The sequence below is a fragment of the Etheostoma cragini genome, chromosome 20 (genome assembly GCF_013103735.1).
Source record: "Etheostoma cragini isolate CJK2018 chromosome 20, CSU_Ecrag_1.0, whole genome shotgun sequence".
NCBI lineage: Eukaryota > Metazoa > Chordata > Actinopteri > Perciformes > Percidae > Etheostoma > Etheostoma cragini.
The window spans coordinates 17,123,481-17,140,248 of NC_048426.1; the positions used below are offsets into that span (position 1 = coordinate 17,123,481).

Consider the following 16,768-nt stretch of genomic DNA (forward strand, 5'->3'; position numbering starts at 1 on the left):
GATTGGACAGATAATCTAGCTAGCTGTCTCAATGTAACCTGCAGAGATCTGAGGACCAGTCAACAATAGTCCTCATAAATCCACTGAATTTAGACAACACAAAGAAAGCAGAAGGAAACGGAAAATACATGCATCTGGCAGAATTTCCTGCAGCACCTGAACAATTCCGGAAGTGGAACGTGAATAATATAGACTAACATGTCACTATAGCATCAAGTTAAGCTGGAACTAAACGTCATGTCAGATTTGTAATGGTGTTAACATATTCTTTGATTCAATAGTTGCTGATTTAAATGAATATTTTAAAAGTTTTGAATTGTTCTATTTAGGCAAAGTTATTCTACAGCTTGTTGTGTTTAGACAACATTTAACATGTTGGACATTTGGCTTTATCAGTTAAATGAAAACAAACATGTTTATAGTTCTCCACATAAGATATTACAAATACATTGATGTTACATTGGCACTGTGTGGTCACTGTGGCCACAAGTAACAATTGAGGGATAATGGTACATAACAAAATGCAGTGTAACAGTAGCACAATAAGTACAAATTGTAAAGTCAGTAAACTGGCTGTTATACAGCAATATTTGCTTAGATCAGCCATCATAAATTACTGGTCTTACCCATAGACTGTATACAGTCTATGGTCTTAACAGACCAAGTAGGGCTGAAGCAGAAAAATAATCTCGGGGTGAACGTACAAAAGGATAGCACGGCGTTTGGGGCCGCTTAACCTGCACAAAAAACACACTGTGTAGTCCTCAAAGCACCCACAAAGGATGATATACACCCCTAACTGTTTGTCCAAGCAAATAGCATCTCGGTGCTCCTGTGCTATTAGCACATCTTTAAATTAGGTAATATGTACAAAATTGGCGCATAATGGTCCCCTTTCTATGCAAATGAGCTGCATGGCAAAAACCGCCTAATTTACAAAGATCAATGCTAATAGCCACACGTAGTTACAGTTAAATTACTAGAGTCAGAGAGTTGGTGGTAACTGAAGTGTATTTCAAAGGTTCTACAACACTGGACAGTTGTTTGTCTGGGATGTTAAATACCAAACACGGTTTTGAGAATGCCTCTGCACCTCGACGGTCAGGACCTGTAGCTTGCGGTCTAAAGAATCAAATTAGTCTTCTTTCTCTCTCATTGTTCTACTTACTGCGTTCTTGGAGCAAATGCAACATTATAATTAGCCACATGTAAAGTTGTAATCAAATGCAAAAAAGGTAAAATTGCACTCAGCTGCAAAACTTTATGGTTGTGTTTGTGCTGTAATATCTGACTTGTGACTGGGACCTTGAGACGGGGCAGATAGCGGTCGCAAGTGATGTGCAATTCATGGTGCTGTCAGCGGCCGCAATCCCTTCTGTGTGACTTTGCCTCAGAATGTATTGAAGGGAACAAAGTTGTGTTTAATTGCTTATACATTATACTTTAATTTTTACAAAGGATGAATGTTATTTGTTATTCTTTAAAAGATTTTTATGTGATGGTGTTGTTGGTATGACTCAGGTAATATGAAACATTATACATTAGAGGAAGGAAATCTTATTTCACTGTTTACTTCACTTAGCTAGACAGTCTAAGACCATATTACTCTTAGCACATCATAAATATATATTCTTTAAAAGCCAAACCCACCTGTCCCCACACACACACACACACACACACACACACACACAAACACACACACACACACACACACACACACACACACACACACACACACACACACACACACACACACACACACACACACACTTACTCATGTGCGCGGACTTAAGAAAGGTGTTCAATTGTGTGTGTGCATATGTACTGTATGTATGTATGAATGTGTGTCTGGCTCAGATGCAATGGCACACTGTTACCACACTCATCAATCTACTCGCCCTCCCTAAGGATGATGTCATTGGCACCAAGCATGGCTGGTGGCCCACTGGACTGAGGGGACCAACTCTCATTATCTCCCGTCCAGATTTATAGGGCTGCTGTGCTCATATTTTACACTGAGGGACATGGAGGGGACAGAGGGAGGGAGGGATGCAGGGAGGGAGAAAGAGAGATGGAGAGACAAGGAGAGTGTGAGCGACTGAGAGTAGTCAATGATAAATCACCCCATCCTGCCTATTCACTCTTTAATGAAAACTCTCCTGGCTATCAGCACTCTCAGCAGCATCAGATATCAAAACATGTGTGTGTTTGTTTGTGTATGTGTGTGTGTGGCATTCCTCTTTAGATACCATATGCTATCACTACAGACAGAAACACAATTCGCTTTAGAAAACTCAGAGACATTGGAGTCAAAGACTTCTGTTTATTTCTCTCTTTTGCACACAACTTACAGAGGGTTGACATCTGTGCAGCGCCATTCGAGTTGCGAATCATCCTTTCATACTAACTCACTCACTCACTCACTCACTCACTGTCTAGCTAATTCCATACTATCAAAAGAAACTTTAAACAGCCAGCTCTCCATGTGTTGGATGCAGATGTAACAGATAATTTGGCCCAGCTGGGAAGCATCCTCTTACCCTGTTTCTACTTTACACTCCCTCTGTCTCTCTCTCCATGTCATCATCATGTCACAACATTGTTCCATGTGATTGGGTGTCTGTGTAACGATGAAAGATTGGCACATGGCAATTCCACACAACAGATTTCAGAAGCTACACAACTGCTGCTTTTGGCGGAGACCACTCCGCCTGAGAATGGGACACCGGGTACAGATGTAGTAGTGCATGTTTGTGTGTTTATGTGTGTGTGTGCTTTATGAGTACTGTCCAGGGTATTGCATTATGCTCTATCTCCTGGAATGGGCCTAATGGGCTGTGAGGAGAAAACAGACAAAGCAGGCCCAGAGGCAGCGTACAATGTGTCTAACACCTGGTCAGCCATGTCACTGGGCGGCCATTTTGGATCTGTGCTGGGTTTGTCTGTCTCTTTGGTAACTAATAAATGCATCCTAGGGAATAGCCAGTGGGGCTTTGCTCACAGCAAAATCTTAATCCAAACCAAGTGCCTGCAGACAAGTAAACTGTTATGCAAGATGACAAAGTGTATTTAAAAAGTCTGTTTGATGAGTATTACAAAACTAAAAGTATAATTCCAGAGTACCTAGAGATTTCTTAAAGTGACAGACTTGTTAGCTTTCCACAGCTCAGAATCATTATCTAGAAGGGCACTAGAAGGGCACTAGGAGTGCGCAGACCTCCGACGAAGCACGCCTTATCTCACAATGTTAATGCAGTGTGAATGTTAACAGTCAGGAACTAATTTTATGCCGTCATACCATGAATGCAGCACAAATGCCCTATCTCGCAATGTTAACAAAAGTGAAAAATAATCTGTGTGTGACTTCCCGTGATTGATCTGCTCCAAAATGTACTGGGTTCTTCTTTGGCCTATGTTTCCCACCTAGTTTCATGAAAATCTGTAGTTTTTCTGTAATCCTGCCGACAAACAAACAAACCAACAGACAAACGGAGCAAAAAATATACAGTAACCTCCTTGGTGGAGGTAAAACAATTAAGATCCAATGGCAATATTACTTAGAAAGAAAGAGAACCAAAAGTAAGATTGGAGGTTTGGGTGTTAGCTGGGCCAAATCACAGAGAAACTTCACATCCTGTCTCAGTCCAACCATTAATGTTTTTATGTAAATGTTGTAGTATAATTTGCCTAATCTTAACCACATCATATTGCAATTTGCATAACCCCAATCTTGATTTAACCATAACCATATGTGATCTTTACTATGGTTTTCATGCAGATACTGTATATTTTAGAAATATCTAATTAAAAGAAAACAATGTTACTGAACATCCAATTTCAGTCTCTGGTAATGGGGTGCAATGTTTAACTTTGGTCCTATTTGTTGAGTACCTATTTGTTGCTTATGTTTCTTTTCTATTTTTCTTCATCTTTATTTGTCTCTTTTGAATATAAAATACTGATATAATCAAAGTAATGAAGTAAGTAATCAAACACATGACTGAACTAAGACACTGTGGTCAAAGCAACCATGCAGCCCAACAAAACCCAACCGTTTATGTGTAAAAAAAAGGGGCCAACATGGAAAATGTATGCAAAATAATTAAGCATGACATTATGGTCTGTAGATACAATACACAATGGACCACACACAATACACAACTTTGCCAATGACCTTGGGTAGGTAGGGAAGAAGTAATACGCTACTCTTGTAGGCCAGAATCAGGAAGCCAGGCTGACACCCACACATAAATAATACTTGATGGTCTAGATAGAGGTGTTTGCTTTAACCATATTGAATGGGTAAAGCTGTGTTTCCACGCACAGACATCTGGTGAATGAATTTAAACACAATCACACTGTTCTCTGGGCTTTCCCTGCAGCATGATGTTAGCTCCAACTGACCTGCTGTTGTCACACTGCTTGTAACCACTTGTCCCTCGCTGTCAGTGGTGCTGGAAACTGTGTCACAGCAGCTTAATGGAAAAACAATATACCTACTTCCACAGGTTCTAGCCATTTGCTACTGCAGGTGTGGCTTATAAGGGTAAATGCTTACAGTGCAACAGCCAAAGAGCTACAAGAAAGATGACACTGGTTTGGCCCCCTTTCATCTGCATCTGCTTCGAAATCAGAGGCAGGAGGGGAACACCGGCTACAGCAGTACAGCATGTCGCACAAGAGTTTTGTCAAAAGCTCCTTAATGCTAAAGGCCATACAATATGATAATTCATAACAGAGGAATTCTTCAGGGATGGTCCTTGTGCCTCTGTAGCCTAGCAACAGCAATACAGTTTTTTTTGTTGCTCTGCAGTGTCATACGTTGCAGGGATGGCAATGCTACCACAGCCATGAAAGGAGAAGACAGGAAAAAAACTGCAGCATGCCTGAGAACTGACATAAGATGATGACGCAAGCAATAGCACATATGTATCAGGGAAAGCGACGCAAAAGAAGTGAGAGACTGAAACAGAGAACGAGAAGGAGAGGGGACTCACATCTGCTAAAGAAATCAAACTGCAGGCAATACCCAGCCTCATAACACAAATCTTTGGAGACTCTTTGTCACACTGGCCTTCATCACACACAAAAAACAATGCAGTTCACACACATCGTAGCGCTTACATATTTGCAGACATCCTGTTGCCATGACAATGGGAAAGGAGGAGAAGGAGGCAAACAAGGTGTTGGAGAAGTCTCCTTTCTGTGTGCAAAGTGTTTTCCATAGCACTCTTTTACTTGGAGCCAAGAGAAAGCTAATCTCCACCAAGACTGATTTAAGGTGGCCCACTTCCATTCTAGATGGAAAAAGACGCCTGTGGAGGGAGAATGCTAACCCATGGCCCTCCCTAGGATCTCTTGATAATGCTTGAAGTCAGGGGTAGAAGCATGGGAAAGGGTTTCTCACTGACAGAAAGATGAATATTACATAATGTGAGGTCATCCTCAATATGCTCATGAGTCATGGAGTTGTAGCCGAACTGCATTTGCAAATGCGATACATATTACATTGATGGCCTCTTTTATGTCCACTTTATGACATCTTAGCCCTGGCCATCTATCACTTTGTCTTTTTATTCATACTCTGATGGTGAAAGAACTGGGAACTGAGACTAAATCATTGATTTATATATTAATCCATTCATTTGGTGTAATCTCTTTGATATGAACAAACTGTGGGCTCATCTGGATGAGTGTGGTAGGTGAGTGATGAATCTGGGAATAGCATGCTGGTGCGTAGTCTGGTCTCTAGGAATTCCCACTGTTACCTCAGATGCTCTTTAAGCATTGATCAGTAGGCCCTGTGGATAGATGGGTAGTGGTGCGCAACCAGGCGTGGATTCCCTGCTGAGCCCTACCCACACAATAACATCAGATCAGCACTTACACACTCTGGAAACACACGTATACTAGTATTTATTAGAATGTGTCCACCCACATAGAGTCGATGTATATGATTGCTACTGCACTGGGTACATGTGGATGACACGCCCTCTGCACAAATTTGAATACTGACAGTCAGCTCTGCTGCTCCTTAATAGACTGGGGGCGCTCTAAAATAATGTCTGGAGTATATTAACCCTGACCTTGTATTCGGATTTCTCGAGTTAGCAAGCTCTAACTAGCAGGCTGACAGCAGTCCATCAGAACTATCTTTAAGTAGCCATGACTAAGTGGTAGTTGGCTCTGGGATGGGGCCAGCTCAGGTTTTAGGGGACTCTGCACTCTAAAAACAGAGGATGAGAATTGCTGACAACCTGTAGAGATTAAAGCCCTCAAATTAAACACAGGCATGTCAGTCTTTTCCGATTGATTTACGTACATGAGCTGGAATCAGAAAGAGGCTGATTGAATTATGAAATGGAATATGACGCTCCTTAACTTCATAACAACTTCATAACTTCATCATAACACAAATGGATGCTCAAGAAAAGTGTTGCACTGTTCCCTCTAGTCCGTTCCACTGACACCCCTTGTAGACACACACACACACAAACACACACACACACAAAAAAAACACACACACGCACACACACACACACACACACACACACTACAATCAAAGCTGTGGAATTGAGAAATTCCACTAATTAACCCTCAACAGGCACACTAGTGAAGTGAAACCCATTTCAGGTGACTACTTCATGAAGTTCATTGAGAGAACACCAAGGGTTTGCAGCGCTACCAAAAAAGCAAAGGGTGGTTACTTTAAATAAACTAGAATATAAGACATGTTTTCAGTTATTGTATTTCACACTTTTTAATAAGTACATAATTCCATATTTGTTCATTCATAGTTTTGATGCCTTCAGTGATGATCTACAATGTGAATAGTCATGAAAATAAAGAAAACGCATTGAATGAGAAGGTGGTTCCAAACTTTGGACTGTACTGTATATATATATATATATATATATATATATATATATATATATATATATATATATATATATATATATATATATATATTATAGGGTGTATTGTGCACTTGACACTGAAACAGGAAACTGTTCCTAATAAAAATATGCACACATTTTGATGCTAAGCTTCCAGTTTCTTTTTCTAAAAAGTTGTGATTTTTTTCTGTTCTTTTTTAATTGTTACTGAGAGTACTCTTTGTCTCTTTCTGCCCTTTTAATTGTCGGTTGTGTTAAACCTTTGTGAAGCATTTTGTTCTCCATGTAAAAACATTACTTTTTTGCAAACTCTCCACACAAAATAACATCTGTTTGTAAAAAGGACCATCTAAAATTGAATATCATGAAAGACTATTCCAAAATACTGAATGGTCCTTTCAGGCATTTGTAGCAGGCAATGATGTTATTGGAAAAAATGTCAGCTAAAATGTTTTACACTAATTGAAAAAAAATTAAAATTGTCAATTTATAGATTAAACAATGAATGGGTTAAACAACTAAAAAATGACTGATCAATAATGGAAACAATCACTGGCCTAAAATCTAAGCCAATGGTAACTAGAAAAAAACATTTCTGCCATTAATAATGTTACTTTTTTTTAAATGACAATTGTGTAAAAGACAAAATGAGGCCATGTTTTGAGTAATGGTTACTGAGGAGGGCTACATCTGAGTGATGGTGTAAATGATGAGAGGATAAAAAATGAGTACATAGAAATGGACAAAAATGTCAGAAAAGATTTTCCTCTTCGTACTGGAAACAGGAGAGAGCCAGAGACAAAAAACAGAGCACCGGTTTACAGTAGACTCACATACTTAGTTTCTCTAAAATGATTTAGGACCCTATTACAGGTAATAAATGGATTTGCATCAGAGTTTCACAGATGGTTTTCACTTTTGGGTTCATGTTTAGTGGCTCAGACATCAATTTCACTGGGACAAAGAGATAAAAAATGTTGAGTCTCATCTCCATTAGTCAGTTGTCCCTTTGGAGACAGCAGAGAGAGATTGATGGCCTGGCGAGAATAAACAGCTGGAACTTATGGGAGCGGTCTGTCTGAGTCAGGATCAGCCTTGAATTCCCAAGGATAAAAGTTGAATTACAACTCTGCTGGGTAAGGCCAAAAACATGCAAAGATACATGAGTCTACCATCTAATTTACAAAGCGACCATGGGATGGAATATTTACTGGCTAGGGCAATGGTAAATAACTAGCTTTGATTTGTAATGGAGTTTAATTACATGACAATAACAGTGGTGTATGAATCCATACATTGATGTGTGAATCTGTATAGGATTAAACCAAAGAGCTGGTCTGAGTTATCACATACAGACATGTGAAGATTGTTCTGTGACTGCAGCACAGAGACATGAAGTCTAAATCACTGTGACAGAGCTCTATGAAATACCTCCATCCAATCAAAGAACACTCAGGGGACAAGTACACTTCGCTTAGGCAGCATTTGAATTTTTCCCACAATAGTGGTGATTTATGCTGCTTAAATAAAAGCCATCATCCACTGGCGGTCTCTGGCCCAGGGTGATTTAATTAATGGCAAGCACATCAACTTCCATATGTGGAACATGCCTGGGAGTTTGCTTGTCAATCAGCATCTGTCGCCCCTGCAACAAAATATGATTCTAATCAATGGAGTAATAGCTTAGAGGCCCCGGACCAAATCAGCCTGGCAGGAACCACAACAGCAATAGCAGGAATGATGAAACTGTCTGTATGTGTGTGTATGTGTGTGTGTGTGTGTGTGTGTGTGTGTGTGTGTGTGTGTGTGTGTGTGTGTGTGTGTGTGTGTAAACAAATCACATCTCGGCATGTGTTGGACAGGACAACTCACACGTGAATAATGAAAGCGCCTTTGTTGAGGCGGAGTTGATGGTGTCTGTTTGCACTTTGGTTTGCTTAAATTATTCCCTGGTCACTCACGTTTATGCACAAGACACTGCAGGACAGGCAGAAGTATAAAAAAATGAATATATGATGGCTAAGATGGCCCTGAAATAATGCACTTTCTTTAATACTGTCTGGTAACAGCCAGCTACTTAGAACAGTTCAACATTGTAATAGGACATCCTGATGATGGGATCACAACCTCACAGAAGCCCAAATTATTCAGGATGGCACAGCGTAGGGAAATTCAATCTTGTCTGGCTTCTATTCATTAAGAAAACCAAGACTGATGCCCAGTGAGAGAACTACCCATGTAGACACTTCATGGTAATTCTCCAGTCTGTAGCGGTGGACATTATTATCAGAAATTGTTCAATAGGTTCCAAAACAATGCTTAAGTATTATAGATTAGATATAAAAGGTCCTAAATGCCCTAGTTTGCCAGCCTGAATGATATCATGAATGAAAGTTTTCTAAAAGCCCGCTGGACATATTTAGAGCTTGCTTCATATGCCTGCTAAAGAAAAAGACCAATGCCCATCTGCACAGTGCATCTGTTCCCAGAAATCCCTCACAGACAGTTCAGAAAGCTGACACAGCGATCCCCATTGTTGTTCACAGAGCTGGTTTACTCTTGCATTTGGCAGGCAAATCGAGAGTTGTTTTTGTCTCACAACTCTTCGATGACACTCATTCTCTCCCCAATGGATGCAGATCTAGCTATCCGTGTTCATGACTGTTCATTGTCTAGTCATCACTGTTTACCTGCCAACTTTAGAACCTGAGTGTCATTAAAAGACCCTCTGGGTTTTTCAAAAGATCACTGGGCATATATTCAGAAAAATGGATGCTTAGCTCTGGGAATTGCATGTAATTGCAATACATGAGAGCCAAAAATTAGGGCTTTTCAAGTGTTTTTCCTCACCTACAGTAAGAGCTGTGCAGTGCAGGTCTCATCTGCAGTTTTCCGCAATGACACAGCAATGAATAGTGTGATTCAAACCAACAATCAGTCGAAAGCATGCCTCTCTAAGCCTTTAACTCAAACCAGCCATTTCTATAACTGACTGTAGGGATGCAGCTAACAGTCCACATTTTATGTTACAGGAACAATGATTAATGATAGGAGAAAACAAATCTATAGTCCTGTCTGTAGGTGTTAATGCCAGACATGTGCTGCTCAGTGGGTATCACAGCGGCACCACCTGGTCTAATGACCCTGCCTCTTACTAGTCAGCAGGTCTCTGGCTGGACCTGTTACAGATCAGCTGTTAGGAAGAGGAGGGGGTGGTTGTGTGATGCCCCAACACACACATTGCCCGACAACACATGGATCTTGAGATGAAGGTGTTAGATCACTACAACATCATTGCAAAGGTGTCACATTTCAACACACATGGAGAAGGTTTAAATGTGAAAATGAGTGTACAGTTGTTGAGGCAGCCATGTTTTCTGTTTCGTGTTTTTCATGTCTATGACTGTGAAGGATTGGGACCACACTCATGCCACAGTCATTTGATTAACATTTGGCAGTGTGTCATGGCCATGTCACATTGTGGCTATTAAAAGGAGCTGTGGGGGAGTGGGTGTAATTGCATTCTTGTGATGACTGACGCGTGAGCAATTTAAATGGATGGCAGAAGTGAGTCATGTTTTCTATGCTACAGTAGCTCCTGGCAGGAAATTTGGTGACTTTATAGACACATCACAACAACACTCTTTTTGTCTATTATCTGATCTCAAAAACTTGCTCTGAAGGTCATTGAGGTCAACAAAGATTGGAGGGGGTCAGTCTAGGAAATCAGAAGTTATTGTTGATTCTTCTGGACGTAATGAGGGTCAACTTCAACAAAGTATCTCCTCAGAAGGTACACACTAGAGAAGCCCAGTGACATACTCTATGTGAGTGAGTAAGTGACATGTCTATTTTAAACCCCGCTCTCATTGATTTTTCTAACAAAGCTGCCTGCACCTGCTCTGCTTTTTGCTGCACCTGGCTCTACCTGCAATCCACTAAAAATTATGCCCCCTTAGCCTGCACCCCTAAATTGTTCTAGAAACCATAACATTTCAACAAATAATTGTAAAAGTCCTGAATAAAAAGCTCCATAAAAGAGAGATTAAGTTTGTTTTGAATGTAGCAAAAGCATCAGCTATGATTTACCAACTGTATACAAATTGCAATTTGGTGTGTGTGTGGCAAGCAACAGAGCACAAACAGCAGTCTATCCAGCCTGCACAGTGACTGTGCATTACAAAGTGACTGCCAGTGCCTTGCGGGAAAAGAAACAGTGCAGCCGGGCTTTTGGGACCTACAGTTCGACAAGCTCTGTGTAGACATTTGAGGCAAAGGTATCCATTATTGTGTTAGTGTTGGGCAAGTCAGTTAAATACTGCAATCAACTACTCATTACATGTTACTCATTGAAAACATTGCATGCAGCTTCATCAGAGGTGTGTTTCAACAACTCCAAATCCTCTACACAGGTCTCATTTTCTGGATTTAGCTAAGGTGTAGAAACATTAAAGGTGTTGTGGGTTAATAGGCAGCCGGACTACCGTTTGGAAGTAGTTATTCACCATCTACAGACACCTTAGGCCCGGTGATCTTCCAGGAGTCGCAAACTTACAGTAAAGCTACACGCATGCACGCACACAGGCACACTAACTCTGAACAAAACCCAGTGGTTGCCGACTGTAAGCTTGCCAGTGCCTTACATTAGCAACATATACTAAATAAGCAAATTTAGAGCTACTTTCACACTCCACACCAAGCTTACCCATCCTGGACCAGTTTTTCTATTGAAATTAGAGGCTATATCAACTGATATCAACCCTTCACCAGACTCCCGGTAAAACAATCATCAGCAGCGATGGCATTCCATCATTCATTTTTGTACTTATCTGACACACTTGTCATGCATGTGTCCCTATCAATACATACTAGCGTGCATAAGCAACAAGCTTCATGTTGTTACTTTCAGAGCTATAAAAGACTAGAAATCTTTGGCTCAAGCAAAATGTTGGCAACGATTACTGGCCTTGAACAAAACCACAGTGTAGGGCAGATCATGTCAACACAATCGCTATTTTTGGAAAAGGCTAGTGCATCACATCCCGACTCAGCTGAGTGTTTTGACCGCAGCATCCATTGTTCTCATTAGCAAGTAATAGGGTAGTCCAAAACAGGGCGCTTCAAACAGTCCTCCGATTGTCTCTAATGCACTGGCTGTGTTTTTTAAGTAGGGTTTGTGAAGGCATAGATAAAACCTCAGAAACACCAGCAAGACTTGTGAGTGAATACATTAATACCATAGAGGGGATCTGGATGGTTTGTTTTGTGTGATTCGGGGATGTCAAAATGGCACACTTTCAGTACATGGACTTGTCTCTGTGCTGAAATCGGGCAGAGTGAGAAGGAAGTGTTCAGAGAGAATTTACAGCAGTAAATTCACACTGGATACAAGGCAATATCAAACTTTGTTTGTGCTTAAACTGCAGGAAAAGAAAACAGATTAAACAAGGGAAAAAAGACTGATTCAGCACTCAGATGGAGAGAATGTGTGCATTCCGTTGGGGCCATTGGTGGATAAGAGAGAGACAGACAGTTAGCACAAAGCAAAAAGAAGAAATAGATAAGGTCCTCTTCTCAGCCTCTTGGCCATGGTACTGTCTGTATCCAGAAGTTCACTGTGCTCATACAGTATGTCTTCAACAGTTTTTTTGGATACTGGCTGGTCCAAAGTTCAAGTCATATTTGGCAAATGTGGCTAAAAAATCATTACCTGAATACCCATGTATCCATGAACCAAACAAGAAATAAAGACTTGACATCTGTCTCTTTGATTACTTAGCAATTAAAGCCAGTTATAACTATGATAAGAGTTGCTGATTATGAACCAGCTGCTTGATTTCGGTTTATCATTTTGGGTTGTATAGGCACAAACACAGTCTTCTGCTTCTACTATTACTTACTTAACAATCTCACCACCTCCCCTGAGGGGGCACACTGGCCCTCCTTTATGAAACGTGCGTACAACCTAAAACAGGCGTACGGGATTCCTGCGCAAAGCAAGGCATTTATCAATTTGAATGTAAGAGTAGGTTGCGTTAAAATCTCACGTCTGGTCTGAACTTTTGTATGCAACTTTTCGAGTCAGTGTGGACTCGCTGTGATCAACAATGGCAGATCTGGCTCTTTTAGAAGACCTCTATGCGCCATTACAACAGCGCACACTTACAAATACGGGTGGAATCGGCTTGATTAAGGGCAGATGGCTCTGTCTTGCATCAGCGGGGGGGCCCTACTATACACGCCAGAAAATGTGTGCAACATTGTTTTAGCCTGTTTGATGGTGTGCAGAACCGTACAGCATCGCACAGGAAAACAGGGTGCCATAAATGTAGTGATGGAGCCAGATGTTTCAGATCCCCAGAGAGAAGTGTCCAGCACAGCCCCAACTGGGTGCTATACGAAGGAGACAGAATATTGTCTCTGGTATTCAATACAGGAAACGTGACAATGTGACGTTTTTATTTTTTACAACATTGTTCTTCAGGTTTTCGTTTGTCTTTTTAAGTGTTGTTAATGGCCAATACTACTGTGTGTTTATTTTAATACACCTAAGATATTGCAATATATGCCTGGTCATTACTATTAGGAATATATACAGAATATGTCAAGGATGTACAAATCAAATAAACTTCCGCTGAAGTCCAATTTAATACGGCAACACTGTTTACCGCATCAGTGATCTCTTTCCATTCTGCATTCTGCCTACGGCCTTAAATTCCAGTTTTCAGGCTGCCAAATAGAACCCACGTTACTGCAAATTAACCTGAGTTATCAGGGTTTCTATATTCACCTCTGAAAGGTGCTGCTTCTTAGCCGGATTACGTCTCGCCATGTCGTTAACTGTAGGGGCGAGGCCTCAAAACCGAGAAAATATTGGGCCGTGATATTTAAATTACAATTGTTTCCAACCACTGCATTTATCAATGTACAACCCTTTTACAATTGGTGTGATAAGAACGTTTCATGAACCCCACGTGAAGCCTCTCATGAGAAGATTTCTTTTCTGCTCACACATCTGTGCTGGGTTCCATGCTAGGTTGATAAATGAGGGCCACTGTGTCCACATCACATCGGAGGTCATGACAATCTGTCACAGATCTCAGCATCTCTTTTTCCCCATAACCCTCTGAGTAAGCAATGCATACCTTGCAAAGCAGGAGCAACATGCATTATAAGTAAGGGGTCCCAGATATGTTGAAGACTGCTACCCTGGAAATCCAGAGTTCTTGCGAGAGCACAATTTGAATTTGCTCAGCGAGTTACTCTGGCATAGAGTAATGCTGCTCATTAACTATACTCTTTTAGCCGAGCTGCACCAATCACATCGGTGTATCTGATATTGGCGGACCAGAGGCAAGCTAAACAGATGACAGCGGTTTAATTATTTCGAAGATCTTCTGGTCAAACAAAAACCTTCTATTAACATGCTGTTGATGAGTGACACAACTAATTAATTAACGCTCCTGTATGTCCTTTTAAATTGTCCGTTACTAAGTTAACCAGATAAGACAAAAGGATTTATGACTGTCGTGAATATAGAGGTAGGTGGAGACATGATTTAGTCAGTTATAACTAAATATTTTTGAGCTTTTCAAATGCAAATCTTAATCATCGGCATCCTTATCATCATCATAGTCATCATCATTTACTTAAAACGCTACTCAGTCTATTTAGAGCTATTTTGCAACACTTCTTTCTCAACATATAATCAAAGTTCAACACTTTGATGCAAAACACGAAAAATCTAAAGATCCAATACGCCATATTTAATGCATTTACAGTAATTTCATTACAATTAAACATGAACCAGTGTCTAATTGTGCCACCTGCTGACCATGAGCAACAATGCCACCAATGAGACACAGAGCATTTCACTGTGTTTGTGAATTTTTACGTTAGCTAATGGTAAAGCTTTCATATCATCTTACCCTATTTCTAACTACACACAAACATTTTTATGGATGCTAAATTATGCAAGAAATCCAACTATCAATTAGTAAATTGATTTCTTTTCAGTAACAAAAATGACCAAATATCCAAGGTAGGTTTAAAGGGTAACTACCATTTCTTTCAACCCGATTTTCCTATGTTTTTGTATTTAAGTGACTGATGGAAACAACAATCTTTGACATTAGTCAAGTATTAAGCAAGATCGCTGCAGTCAGCAAAAGTGTTTGTTTTGCCATAGACAGGCAGGCTCAAATTAATATTCTAAGTGTCTGAAAACATGATGGAAAAGATTTCTATGAGGTTGTCCTTTCTGTTAAAGAGTAAGATCACTTTTTTCTTTTTTATCCTTTCCACTTTTCCAACCATCACAACTCGAGTCTTGGTTTAAATAAACACATAGTTTACCGATTAACATGTGAAAATATGTTTGGTTCTATACAAGCTTAAAGTATTCCTTTTTTAAAGTGAGTCTGGTGGGTTTAGTGCTAGAGACCTCGGAGCTGTTTCTGGTTAAACAGAAAGGTCTCAAATTGGTTTCATAAAGGTCAATCTCTGTAGGGATCCTTTCCAGAATATTGCCGGACACTTCTACTAATCTGAGCCTGTCAGTTGCAAAAAAAACAACATTTAAACATTACAGGGGATATAAAAACATCATCATTATCAAACTCTGATAATAACATTACATTTGCAATTGGCATCATGCTGTGTGACTTGGCTTGAGGTAATGCAGTGAGAAAGCCCCAGAGAGACATTTGCAGGGATCAATCAGAAGGCCAAATAAGCTGCACTGTTGCGGCATCCCTCCACCCACACACTCTCACCCAGCTCACTCACACATACATAATCTAGTCATCTCTGCTGGAGGATGTGTGTCTTCTGTATACGAGTGTGTAGTCACTGTGCATCGGTGTGGATGTTTGACGTTGTCTCCATCATTCATTCCTCTCCTTGTCATCTTCCCCCCCCCCTTTGTTTTCATTCATTCTTTCAATCCCGCCCACCTTGTTTAGATCTTTTTTCTTTTTTTTCTCCCACTCGCTCTCGGTCACAAAAACATGCACATGTTCCCATCTATCCACCCACACTTGGAGTTGGCACAGGAGAGTTCCCGACAAGCGGCGCGGTTTGGCGTGGGGTTATGCAAAAAAAAATAATACAAAAAGCGGTGCGGTACCACTGCCTAATGGTGTTTCCATGGCAACTAAGGGAGCAAGGCCCTGCAATGTGGTGTCAAACAAATAAAATGTTAAACCTGAGCAAATTAATTTGCTTTGTGTGGTTGTTGTATCAATTAAAAAGCTCTGTGAACATTTTTACTAGATTCAACATCCTTTTGGATATTACATGCCTAACACTATAAAGAATGCAGCTTCCTTGTAACCATGACAACCTAACTTTAATGGATTATATATTTTGATGCAAACCAAAATGTTTGCCTAAACTTAACCTACACTTGACTAGTTGGTTTTGTGCCTAAAGCTGACCAGCGTACAATCAGAAGGATTTCATTTTAAAAGAAACAGCAATAACACCCTTTGTTCTCTTGTAAAAGTGATCAACAATACATTTATTAGAATTGGAATTAGCAAACAGTATCAGCTGCCCCGCTCATTTTGTTGTGTGTTGTAAGATCTCCTATTTATTGAGAAATTGCGTCTCTACTCTGTCTGGGAATTCCTAAAAAAACGTAATACGGAGCAGGATAGTTTGTGTTTGCCTTGTCATCATAGCTCTTTTGAAAACAAGTCATGCATCTCAAGAGGTTTTGCCAGTAAACATACTGTATATTATGTAATAACTTCAATGTTATTTATAGTATCAAATCTTAACAAAAGTTATCTCGAGACACTTTACAGATAGAGTAGGTCTAGACCACAGTATAATTTACAAAGCTCCAATAACTCTAGTAATTCCCCCAA

The 16,768-nt window shown here is 40.2% G+C and overlaps 1 protein-coding gene and 1 long non-coding RNA gene across 7 annotated transcripts in view; both read right to left on the bottom strand.

Moving 5' to 3' along the window:
• Nucleotides 1-16,768, bottom strand: part of dlgap2a (discs, large (Drosophila) homolog-associated protein 2a) — a 143,003-nt gene that overhangs the window by 79,738 nt on the left and 46,497 nt on the right. The window lies entirely within an intron of this gene.
• Nucleotides 1,181-16,111, bottom strand: LOC117935736. Its single transcript, XR_004654815.1, has 3 exons — nt 16,102-16,111; nt 3,870-3,876; nt 1,181-1,383 (listed from the first exon to the last, which is right to left on the bottom strand). It is a non-coding gene; the product is annotated as an uncharacterized LOC117935736 (long non-coding RNA).